Here is a 12,687-nt window from a genome sequence, read left to right as displayed (position 1 = left end):
AGTCCTGACCTTCCAAAATCTTCTCACTGGGTCATTCCCCCTGATTCTATTGTGACTCTTGACCTTACTCATTTGGATAGATGGCCCCTACGCTATGATCAATATGTATGTAAATACTCTCACAAATTCACTTTCTTGTCCACCCATCTTTCTGGATTTGTTTTCTCTTCTTATTCTTTTGGCCAGGGTCCTGGTCAGTTGTTCCAATGGTGCTGTATGCACCTCACCTGAAAACAAACATGTTATGAAATTACATTCATGAGGTTATTGTCAAGACTGTATGATGACCCATTCTCTGGATGACCTGTGAGCACCATTTGTCTGTCCTTCCTCTTTTCCTCATTATCTGTGAATAATTGGGGCTGGCTGTCATGACCGACTCAATGATAATGATTGCCAAATCCTTAGAAAATGTCAAACGCTAGATATAATAATAAGTTACATCTAGGGAAACTCTAAGGGTAGGTCTTAGCTCTGCTGTCCAGTCTTTACACAAAACTTCAGAAGAAACCTGTAAATGGTGCAGATGAAGATCTGAATTCTTTCCTCCATACCTCAAGGCACACAAACATCATAATCTTTCATTGCACCATGCTTTCTACTTTTCCCTCTATTAGGACTAGTGTTATGTTTCCAAAAGAAAAAAAAAAGCATGGTTGCATCTGAAGGACACAAAAGGAAAAAATACCCCACAGGCAGAAGAGGGATGGAATGAGCAAGTACATTAAAATATTATTGAATGTCCAGAGGAACAAGGCAAAATCCCATCAGCTCAGCAGTCCTGGATTATTTCACCACATGACACTAAGAATGAACAACATACTAACCAATTAGGTTTTTTTTTTTCCCCTTTCCACATGACTCTTAGTTAGAATGAGAACATCTGGAGTTTGGAATCAATTGTCCAGAACTAGCTGCTGTGCTAATTAATATTCACACAAATAGCTTTCTGCCAAGGTGTCCCTTCTTGCATCTCCGTTCACTGCAGTCACCAGTGCTTCCCTGCAAATGTTGTCCACCTTCAGAGTATTCTGGTTGGCTGATACAAGGGAAGAGGGGGAGCCAGAGGAAGGTGATAGAGGATCTTGCAGTGTGGCCTCCTGTCTGAAACAATGAACAGCCCATTGGATGAGTTGCTGAGAAACAACTCGGGAGAAGGAAAAAAATCCTGTCGCATGAATAGGGGGATTTAATTAAATGTAGGATTGCCTCCCCAGTCTCCCCAGAATAGAAGGTGAGTCTCAGAATGATTTCATGCTTACATCTTGCTGGATGGTGGCAGCATTAAGAAACTTCCTGTCACTGTCGACTATTCGGGCCTCACTACAATTTCTCTTTTCTGCAATGAACTGATAGAAACACTAGAAATGGGAACATCACTACCTGTGAGAGTCTATCCAATTCTGAATCTACATCCGCTGGCTTTCTTGACAGCTTGCATGTTTCTTTTTCACTTCTGCTCTGCAGCACGGGACTTGAAAAGATGTTAATATAGATATTAACACCCCCACTGGCCACTTGCGTTCAAGTCCCTGGCTTGCTGATAATTTGCTTTTCAGTCCTGCATTGGCCAATATGGTAGTCGACTGAAATGCGGTTGGTCTAAACTGAGATGTGCTATAAAAATGTAAAACGTACACCAGATTTCATGTTTCTTTTTACCTTTTTAATGCAACTACTAGAAAATGTAAAATCATATATGTGGCTTACATTTGCAGCTCGCACTGTATTTCTATTCAATAGCAGTTATCTAGAGTCTCGAATCTGAACGGATGGAATTCCCATCAGCTCCCTCTAATAAAATAGCTACTATTTCCTGATAATCTACCATGAAACACTGACCATGGGCCTGCCCCTATTTTAGGCATTTGCACATTATCTGTAGTATTCATGGCAGTCTTATTATCTAGGAATTACCAACCCCATTTTACAGATGGAGAACTTGGGATAAGAGAGGACATGTGATTGATTGGACCCATTTGGTTCAAGTCAACGTCATTGATTGCACCAACAATGTGCCCTCCATTGTGTCACACACTGAGGACAAGTTTGAGGAGTCATCACCCATGACCAACTCGACTGAAACCTAGGTCCCTCTTAAACCATCTTAATCCCTATGGTTTCTCGATGTGGAGAATGTAGATATTTCTACTTGCTTTCATCATTTCATGTTAGGCTTCTCTTTTTCATGGGATTGAGGACACGGTAATAGGTACAGAATCAGAGCCCTGGTCTGAATATGACTCATTGGAGCTCTCTGCCTACACAAAGCCTTTATAGCACAAATGGTATTCCTAGTGGTCTACAAGTGTGATAAGCTGAAGTGTCCAGCCCTGGGTTTGATATTTCTATGTCAGCACCAGGCTAATTCACAAGAGGCCAGGACATGACGAACTCTATGCAGTCTTGGGGCAAAATGTTGCATTGGCGGGGGGGGGGGGGGGGGGGGGGGGGGGGGTCTGAGCAGAAGCGCAATGAGGCATAAGAATATGAAGACACTGTGCAAAGGGGGTACAGTCAATGGCAGGATCTGAGACTGGACGGAACAGAGTGGTTAGGGGTTCAGGCTCTGATTCCTAAATGGGCTTGCAATCCAAGGCCCATCGGTGTGTGAGGGTTTCTGAGCATATAGGAAGGAAACAACTAAAGCCAGTATAAGGGACCAGACAGAGAGTAAGATCTGGAAGGAGAGATCAGATACTCTATCTTTGACTCAGAAAAAAGCAAACATGTCTATGTGTAACATAGACTGATTATGGACTTTGTATCTTGGGCAAAACTGTCCTGGTGTTGAGCCCCAATCTTGAAATAGGTGGATGTTGAATATAGTTGCTTTATACTTTGTTACAGAGAGATTAATGTTAAATTACATTTTATCCTTCTATGAACTTTTAGAGGAAGGTACAACTTTTATCATCTTCCCCATCTTATAGGTGAGGAAACTGAGGCACAAAAAATAGGGTAACTTTAACATACAATTGGTGAATGGTAGAGTTGGGGTTCATTTCTAGATAGTGTACTCATTATCGATTACTGCACTACAGTAATACATTACTCTATTACTGGATTACAAATTACCAGCACTTAGTACTCAAAACAACACAGACTTATTATCTCATGGTTTCATGAGTCACAGTTCTGGGCATGGCATGGCACAACATAGCTAGCTGTTCAAAGGCTCCCAGGGCTGCGATTGAGATATTAGCTGGGTGGGGCATCAGGTGGCTCTGTTGGTTAAGCATCCGACTCTTGATTTTGGCTCAGATTATGATCTCATGGTTGTGGGATCAAGTCCCATGTCTGGCTTCACGCTGAGTATGGAGCCTGCTTGAGGTTCATGCTTTCTCTCTGCCCTTCCTCCCTCCCTCTCTGTCTCTCTCTTAAAATAAATAAACAAATATTCAAAAATTTTTAAAAAGATGTTGGCTGGGCTACATTCTCATCTGAAGGTTTAGCTGGGGAAAAATCCATTTCTAAGTTCATTATGGCCCCTGTAGAATTCATTTCCTTGTGTCTATATAACTGAGGTCCTTGTTTTCTTCCTGGCTCTTGGCCAGGGACCACTCTCATATCCTAAAGAGACCACCCTCAAGCCATTTCTGCAGAGTCTCTTAGAGCCTGGCAACTTCTTCTTCAAGACCAGCAGGCAAATCTCTCCCCCTAGTCTGCAAAGATAGAATCTTACATAACAGACATAACCATGGGAGTGACTACCTCATTATCTTCATATTCTCTTGGCCAGAAGCAAGTTGCAGGTACCACCTGCACTCTAGGGGAAGGGATGACACAAAGGTGTGACTCACTGGGGATCATCTTAAAATGTCACCTATCAGTGTGTGTGCCAATCCCAGTAATGAGAGGCACACGCTGAGTGGGCTGCTTCACAGAACCAGGCTGAGCCTGTCTTGCCCTCCCTCCCCCATCTCTTCCCATTCCTGTATAGATGATCCCTGGGTCACTGCACTAGCTTTGTCTAGTCCCTAAGTCTGACTGCCGAGCCTGACAGCACTATCAGGAGTCCACCTCACCAGTGGATGGAGTCTGGGATCATCGTGCCTCCTGAAATCTGGAAGCTTCTTTGCTTCAGATGAGCCATTAGTCTTAGATTCCATTCATTCATCTTTTCGTTTCTCTTTACGAACCTTTGCCAGACTGGGTGCCAGGTGCAGGATGTATAAAAAATGCTCTCCCTCAGTAAGCCAGACTCCGTCTTCCAGCTGTTAGACCAACTCATAAGATATCTGGAATTCCAGGACTAGCATCCAGAGACTCCTGAAGCTGAAGCTTTGCCCCATGCCCATCATAATGGATTCCTTAAAGGTCAGCACAGCCTCCAGTGTGTTTTTGACTATTGTCCGTGGTCTTCAAAAGCAGACCATAGCTGGGTTAGGTGAGTCCCAGAGTGCCCACTTCTTTCCTCCTCTTAAGGTCCAGCATACTCACTCCTTTTCTCCCTTTACATCTCTTTCTCCCAATCCCCCTCCTGGCCCATGGTTGAAGTTCCAGAATGCCTTCCATCAGGTCCTAGAAGCATTATCAGAGCCCCCACCCCCCACCATATTTGTGGCTAGGGGCTGCTACAAGAAGCTGGACTCAGTCATCTCTAGCAATTATCCTCATATAACATCATGGTTGTGGTTTGTTACAGTATACTTTTACCTTTCTGAGGTTAATGAACGCGTAGCTCTATAATTACAGCGATCGCTCATATAGCAGAAGTCTGACCAAAAGGTGATAGGGTTATGTGTCAGCTCCTTGCAGGGTGAGTGTCAAGAAAGCCTTTGCCTAAAATCTCTGTCTCTCCCAGAAGGATCCAGCTGTAAAACTGGCCTCAAAGAGGGAGGCTCCAAATACGACAGTAAGCAAACAGCTTCTACCCTTGCCTTGATGTTCAAAACTTTGGCTATTTCTGTTGTTAAGCAAAGTGACCCTGACGGCTTGGTTTATAGGATCTCCAGCTATAGTATAGGACCTAGTAAGTATTCAATATGCACATATGCTGGGGTGAATGAAGACATGAATGAAATAATGATTATATAATTTCATTTATCTGTCACTTTTTAAAACTCATTCATTAAAAAATTATTAAGTGTATTTCTTTGCCCTGCCTACTACCCTCAATTTTGCCAACTTCTGAGAGTCTGGAGTTATTTTTTCCTACTCAGATCTATGGTCTTCATTTGCTTTAACATAAATTAAGTGGCCATCTGTCCTTAATTCCTTCTGGACTGAAGTCATCTTATTAATCTCTTTGGCCCTAATAGATCCCATTCTATCCTGATCCATTATGTCCCTTATCATCATGCTAATCTTTCAGGGTCCTTCCTTAAGCCAGGCATCTAAGATAAGAACCATGAAATTATAAAACCAAAAGGTGGTTTGAAATGAACATACTACAGTTCTCTTGCTCTGGTATAGTTCTTCTTTTTTAAAAAAAAATGTTGTATTTATTTTTAGAGAGAACATGCAAAGGACAGGCAGAGAGAGAGGATCTGAAGAGAGCTCTGTGATGACAGCAGTGAGCTCGATGTGGGGCTTGAACTCACGAACTCTTGAGATCGTGACCTGAGCTGAAGTTAAATGCTCCACTGAAACATCTTGAGGAGTGGTGGAGGGGCTCTCAGACATTCTTGAGAGCTCTGTGAATTCTCCATCACTATATTTAAAATTTGCAATTTTATAGTTAATCCAAATTATGTGCTGTAAGCATTTTTCTGGAGCCTTAGCATGAATTTTTAAAAAAGAAACTGCCACCATTTTAGTTACTACCTTTACAGTTTGCTTAGAATTACATCAATGCCAACTAATATTATCCCAGTCATTCAGGCAAAGGAAGAAAAGACAGAGGTAGATTAGAACATAAAGGATGCTTTGTATCCAAGTGATGTCACTACATCCTGAACCAGGGATGGTTTTGCAGTAGTTTGCAAGGAAAAAAAAAAAGAAAGAGTCGGAAAATTGAGTCATCACAGAGCCCACATTTGTATTAGCATGCTAAACTCAAAATAATTTATTCCACAGCAGTCGGTATCATATTCACATGGGGAGCCGAAATCTAGTTTTAGCAAAAGAACCATATCCATCACATTAAATTAATGTTGTTAATTTAAATATTATTGGTTTTGTTTGCATTTGATTTGTGACTTTGTTTTGATTTTAGAGTTGTATAAGAATTAGAAGAATAAGAGATATATACTTAGTTTTATGTCTCTACATATTTTAGGATGTCGGCAATAAAAGAATAAAGTGTAAATGCTCACAGTCTTTTCATGTCAAGTATTGCCTGATCGCACCCAAACCTCCAGTCCTCCTGAAGTCTTCTCTCTAGGTCCCCACCTCCTGAAGAGCATGGATTCTCTTGGATTGGGAAGGCCTCTCATCTGGACCACTGGATAGATCCAGATTTGGGGGCAGGAAACCCACTCATGAATTACGTGCAGTGGAATAAGCTCTCTATGAATTCCATTGCAGACAGGTTTATAACTTGGTTGAGTTTGACAGTTGGAGGTGAGCTTGCTGACCCTACCCAATCACTACCCTAGAGGATTCTACCCCTTCAAAGAAAAACTATGACAAAGACAAGAACGAGTTACAAAGTAAAATTAGGTCCCACTTATGGTAATGTTGGCCTGGATCAGGGGCACATGGTCTAGCTCCATAATTCTTGAAAACAGACTGGAAGGAAGGATGAGGAGTATTTACTAAGAGAAATGGCATTGCATTCCAGATTCATGAAGGAATATGGGATATCATGGATGATTCTGCTCTCTATGGATTCTGGTCTCTAGGGTTGATCTAGGGTCAAAGGGAAGATCACTGATACACTTTAACCCTGGGAAGCAATGTTGATGCTGGTACCTGAGTCATTTCCGGTGCTGGCTGTGTAACAGGTGCATAGAAAGAAAGGAGAATGCTGGTGTCCGAGTCAGCCTACTTCCTGGACATGGTGCCTCTGACACCTTCAGATGCCTGAAGGTGGGTGCCTTCAGATGAGTCTTTGAAGGAAGAATGGTTGATCGACCATTCTAGGGCACTGGTCTGACATCAGACCCCCCCTCTGTCTCCTTCCAGATCTACCTGGAAATGATCCCACCCTTCATAGCCCTGGACTCTATGACATGCTCTTTCTCTCTCGTTTTCTCTCTCTCTTTATCTAACCCTCTCTCTTTCACTTGTCTTGAGGGATCGGATCCTGGTCTAGACCATTCCTTTGAATTTCAGAAATATTTACTATAGGAAGGTCCTCCATGATGAGGGGTTCTCCACTCCTTTCTCCTTCAGGTTCTGAAAACTATGTTCAGTTGGCTTTGAATTTGGGGAATGCTCTTGTCTGCATAGATCACTCTACCTACCCTGAGCAGATCAATATTATACACCAGTGCTCATGTTACCTCATCTCGGCTCTCTATAGATAGTGACCAGCAGCAAGAGCTTACCAAATTGGACTTCTGGAAAAGCAGCAATGTAATCTGGGAACCCCCATGTTTCCTGGGTACCTGTTAAGTGCACTTACCATATTGTCTACTTCTTTCAGCTCTCCTGCACAGCAGGTGCCATTTTACAGATAAGAACTTTGAGGCTCTGAGGAGCTAATTTAGGAGGGAGAGGATTTCATCACAGACAGAGTTTGCTCCAAAGCTCCCCTGTTTCTGTGAGTGCCCCTACGTGTCCCTGGTGAGATTCTGCACTGCATGGCTTGGGAAAAATGGAACACAGTGGCCCTGTTGCCCATGGGGCCACACAAATTGTGCTTTCAGCATGCTGTCAGCCAAGCACACGGGGACCCACACCATCGCTTGCAAACTGACCCTACAATGCTTTTTGGATTCCCATGAAACCCGAGCACCTCTTTTAAACACTTTACTGTCTCTGAATATTGGCCAAACCTTCTTCCACTTGTCTTGTTTGAGTTGCGACTGTAATAAAACCTCCCTCCTTCAGGGAATGAGGTGGCCTGCTCTGAGCTCACCATTCTAGAAGCATTTTCTGAGAGGTTGTGCTGTCAAGACTACCTTCTGTCACGTCCACTGGCGGATTTGTTTTTTTTCCCAGTGTCCTCAAATCTTTGGAGGTCGTATTGCTAGTGTAAACTTAGAGAGCAATCACTAAGTGCCAAACAGAAATCTCACTGGCCTATTTATAAAGGTCTCGAAAGAAATAAGAAAACACACACACACACACACACACACACACACACACACCCCAACAACAACAGGATAGACTCTCCTGCTATTAATTGTTAAAATTCCCGTGGTAATATATATTTGCACCTCATCTTCTTATCTACTTTAGGCTGAATTCCCTTTGTGCAAAATGATGGCATAAAACTGAAATATGGCCTTGAGAAATTCTGGCAAATGGTTTCAGCAATGGCCCCTTGAACATTTAACATCGGTGGGTTCTTACCACCTTTATTCAGCACCACCGTTTTCCTCTTGCCTCCAGCTAGCTTCCCTGGTCTTCATGGTTTTTTAATAATCTGTAACTCTGATCAGTGTAAGTGGTGCAGCACGTTAGCCAATTTCCTTACCACTCCAGGAGTCACGTCATCAGAATCTACTGATTTGTATACATTCATATCCCCCACGCCTTTCCTTATCTACTTTTTGACAATAGTAATTTGGGCAAAGACTGCGTTACTTCCTAATTGCTCCTGTTTCTTGTCTTTATTTACTCTTGTTAAAGATGAATTTAGAACACGAGATCCTCAGCTCAGCTTTGGATGCCGTCCTTCCTTCTTCATTACCTGGGCTGGCATCTCTCCAGTAGCCAATCTACTCACTCACTTCCTTTTGAAAGTAGAGAAAGCTTGGTTCTGCCTTTTGGATTTTATTTTTATTAAAGAGTTTTGGACAAAGAAGAGCACGTTTTCCAAACTTGCTTCTCCTCCATGTATTTCTCTCATAAACCATTTGCAGACCCTTTTCCCCTATCCCTGCATCAGTTAAGGTGCAGCAGGGCTATTAGAGCTGACATCCAAACGTGCTACAAATATCATGTTGTACTTTAGGCCTTAGCTTTTGAAATAAGCCTTGCTTTCAATTCCACTTTTTCTTTAAAAATTTTTTAATGTTTATTTATTTTTGAGAGAGAGAGACAGATAGAGAGTGAGCTGGAGAGGGTCAGAAAGAGAGGGAGACACAGAATCTGAAGCAGGCTCCAGGCTCTGAGCTGTCAGCACAGAGCCTGCGGCGCGGCTGGAACTCATGAACTGTGAGATCATGACCGGAGCTGAAGTTGGACACCCAACCGACTGAGCCACCCAGGCGCCCCTCAATTCCATTTTTTCTTTTTAATTTCCATTTGCCATCAATTGCGAGGAAACACTGTTGACCTTTTCAAGGAATTCGATTGTTCTCTCTTCTCAAAGCAGAATGCCCAAAATGGCAGAGGCAGAGAGTTCTTTTCAGACTGATGTAATATTTGAGTTCTGGTAACAGTCAAATTCACCTTCTTCAGGTGCTCCAATATTGTTACTGAGCCATAGGTTAAAATAAACTAGGTATCTGCTGAAATATTTTCCTTCGATCTTAGTGTATGCGCGCGCACACGTGTGAGTGTGTGTGTGTGTGTGTGTGTATGTGCACGCGTGCGCCACACGTGTCCCCACTTGGTAACTCAAAATGACGCTACCTGATGCCCACATCTGCATGAAATCAGCCATTGTTCCAGCCAATCCAACTAGAAATTCCAAACATCTGGAGCTTTAAAATTCGTCACTGGAACTCCTCGATCCCTGCACTGCTCTTTTTTCCTTCCGGTTTTCATCCCTAGGCTTGGCGTTGGTATAGGCACTGCCTCGGTGCTTCCTCCTGTAAACTAGAACCTTGCAGTGTGGACGTGTTACCGAGGTGAGCCCTGGGAAGACAGTCATGGGCCTCAGCAGCAAGTTGCTGGACAAGCCCCAGACTGTGTTATGAAACAAACCCTTGTTTCCAGGGAGGGACACTTGCTGAACGGGCTGTGTTACGTGGTTGCAAATAAGAATGACAAAAACAAAACATCCTTACTTTCTGGGAAAGTCAGTGCTTGAACTTCAAGAATGAGTTATTGAGAGAGGGAAAGACATCTCCTGGAGTGGGAGATCTAGCGGAGAAAGCCCAATAGCTTCCTCAGTGGGGGGCCACTCCATCCCCCCTGGGGCTCAGTTCTGTTTCTGGGCTGGAGAAGAGAAGGAGCTGGTGGTTTATCATATTGACAGCCAGGCATGGGGGCCCTGAGGCCCATGTCCCCAGCTGCGGTGTCCCCGCCTTCTCTTCCTTTCCTGAACTCCTGACCGGGGCCCCTGTCTCTCCTTGGGCGAGATTTCTACCTTCAAATCCTTTTCAATCCCCCTGGAGCCTCATCTCTGAGGCTAGATATCTGTCTCAGCTGCAGTCAATTTCTCTCAAGACTTGATTCTTAACCTGTGTTTGGTTCTTTGGCCTGAGATCGATTCTACTGGCCCTCTTCTGTGAAATCTACTGGCCCTCTTCTGTGAAATCTCAAACTTGTTGCCTCTTAAATAAGCCATAACTCATCAGGTTTCAACATCCCTAACAGTCCCCAGCCTTTCAGATCTGCCTAGTTCTTGGAGAAAGGCCTGTCCCATAATGACTTGTAGGCCACCTTTCCAACCTGTCTCCACTTGCTCCCCAAAGCACAGATCTAACCCAAAGTCCTTAAAAGCCAAATACCATGGCAAGTCACTACTAATGACACCTAAAGCACCATTCTCCAATGCGGGTAATTTCGACCCCAGGGGACATTCAGCTGTGTTTGCAGACATTTTTGTTTCTCATAACAAGGGGAAGGAATCGCTGCTAGCATCGAGTGAACATAAAGGCCAGGACGGGGATCACTCTACATTGCACAGGACAACCTCCACAAAAAAGAATTAGGGTGCTCCAAATCTCAGCGATGCTGAGGGTGAGAAGCCCTGCCTTGGAGGAAGAATCAGGTGAAAATTATGGCCATGTAGCTGAGCAAGAGGCAAAACTTTCTTCCCCAGACTCAACTACCTTGCTTTACATCCCACTGAATGTTAGTCACTGGCCAGACCGCTGGTGCCAACAGACTTTGTTGTGAGTTTCTCTAACTCACTTTGCACTCTGTTCCCTAATTTAAGCCACTGTGTTGTACCAATGTTCAGGCTAAGGAATTTTCTTGGCACACACGCACACACACAATACACGTATGGATGCATACATATGTGTATATGTGCACCCATGCATATGTGTATGAATTCAGTGAACATTTCCTGAGCACTACCTGTACGAAGAATATGACCAGGCTCTGAGAATACAAAAATGAGCAAGCCAGTCTCTGCCATCAGAGAGGTTAGTGGGGGAGCTAGCACATGACCCAAAGGTCACAATGCAATGACACCGGTGGAATAGACAAGCCAAGGATGTTGCTGCCATGGAGGGGGCCAGCAAGGCTTCCCATGAAAGACAGATGTGAGCTGAATCTTAAAGAGTGTTTAGGGCTGGTCCCAGCCAACAGTAGCAGTCATGGAAAGGCATGGGATATGTAAGGGCAACCATTTGTTAAGAACTGTTGATTCTCAGCGGGGTCTGGGTGGCTTAGTCAGTTAAACATTGGACTTTGGCTCAGGTCATGGTCCTGTGGCTCGTGAGTTCGAACCCCATGCTGGGCTCTGTGCTCACAGCTCAGAGCCTGGAGCCTGTTTCAGATTCTGTCTTTGTCTCTCTCTGCCCCTTCCCCACTCACACTCTGTCTCTCTCTCTCTCTCTCTCTCTAAGTATAAACAAAACATTTCAAAAATAATTAAAATCTTTAAAAAAGAATCTTTGATTCTTAGAATAATCTTTCATGATACATAAGGTGAGAATTATTATGGGTGGAAAAATAAAGAAGGTAGATAGCGTGTCCAAAGCACACATCCATACCAGGGCTGGAATAGATTCTCATTGAGAGATAGAACTCATGCAATCATTCATCCATTCAGTTATTCAGCAGGTATTTATTGAGTCTTTGGGCGCTGTGTTAAGTTCAAATTCCAGTTCCAACCCAGACGTTGGACAAGCTACTCAAGCTCTGTGAGCCTTAGTTCACTGTCTATAGGATAGAGATAAAATAACACCTCTCTCTTGAGGGCTCTTGTAAAGATTAAATGAGCTAATGCTTACGAAGCCTTTAACTGACACTCTGCAGGCCAGGCACTTGGTGTCAGATGCTGGCATCAGCATCCCCTTCCCCGTTATTCATGTTAATATCTCCTGCCCTTCCCAGCACGAGCTTCCTGCTCTAGGGTTCCCGCACGGCCACCCATGTGGCCAGGAGGCTCCCGGAGGCCTGCAGACATCCAGGCACAGAGCACATTGCATTCCATTTATCTTTTGTCAGAGAAGTGGATTCTGAGCAGAACAGACTGCTCATTCAGCCTGCCATTCGCGCGTTTCCTGTCTCCCTCCCTGTGAGCTGCTAAAAGGTAGGGAGGAAGCTGTTTCATTACAGTCTCATTTACACCTCTCCCTCTCTCCCCACTCCCTCCAAGGAAAGTCAGTTTCTGTGTTCTGGTGTTTCTATGCACAAGCAGAACCCGGCATACAGGATTCCAGGCCGTGCTTTCTCGGAGAAACCGCATCAAGTGTCGTTCCCACTGAACTGCCCACAAGGGGAAGCAGTGATCACCCCGTGCCCAGCCCGCATCTCACTTCTGTGTACTCTGTGTTTGGATAAATG

The sequence above is a fragment of the Hyaena hyaena genome, unplaced genomic scaffold (genome assembly GCF_003009895.1).
Source record: "Hyaena hyaena isolate Hyena2069 unplaced genomic scaffold, ASM300989v1 scaffold_13, whole genome shotgun sequence".
NCBI classification, from domain to species: domain Eukaryota; kingdom Metazoa; phylum Chordata; class Mammalia; order Carnivora; family Hyaenidae; genus Hyaena; species Hyaena hyaena.
The sequence above is the reverse complement of the archived record's forward strand: the minus strand, read 5'-3'. Positions refer to the sequence as shown.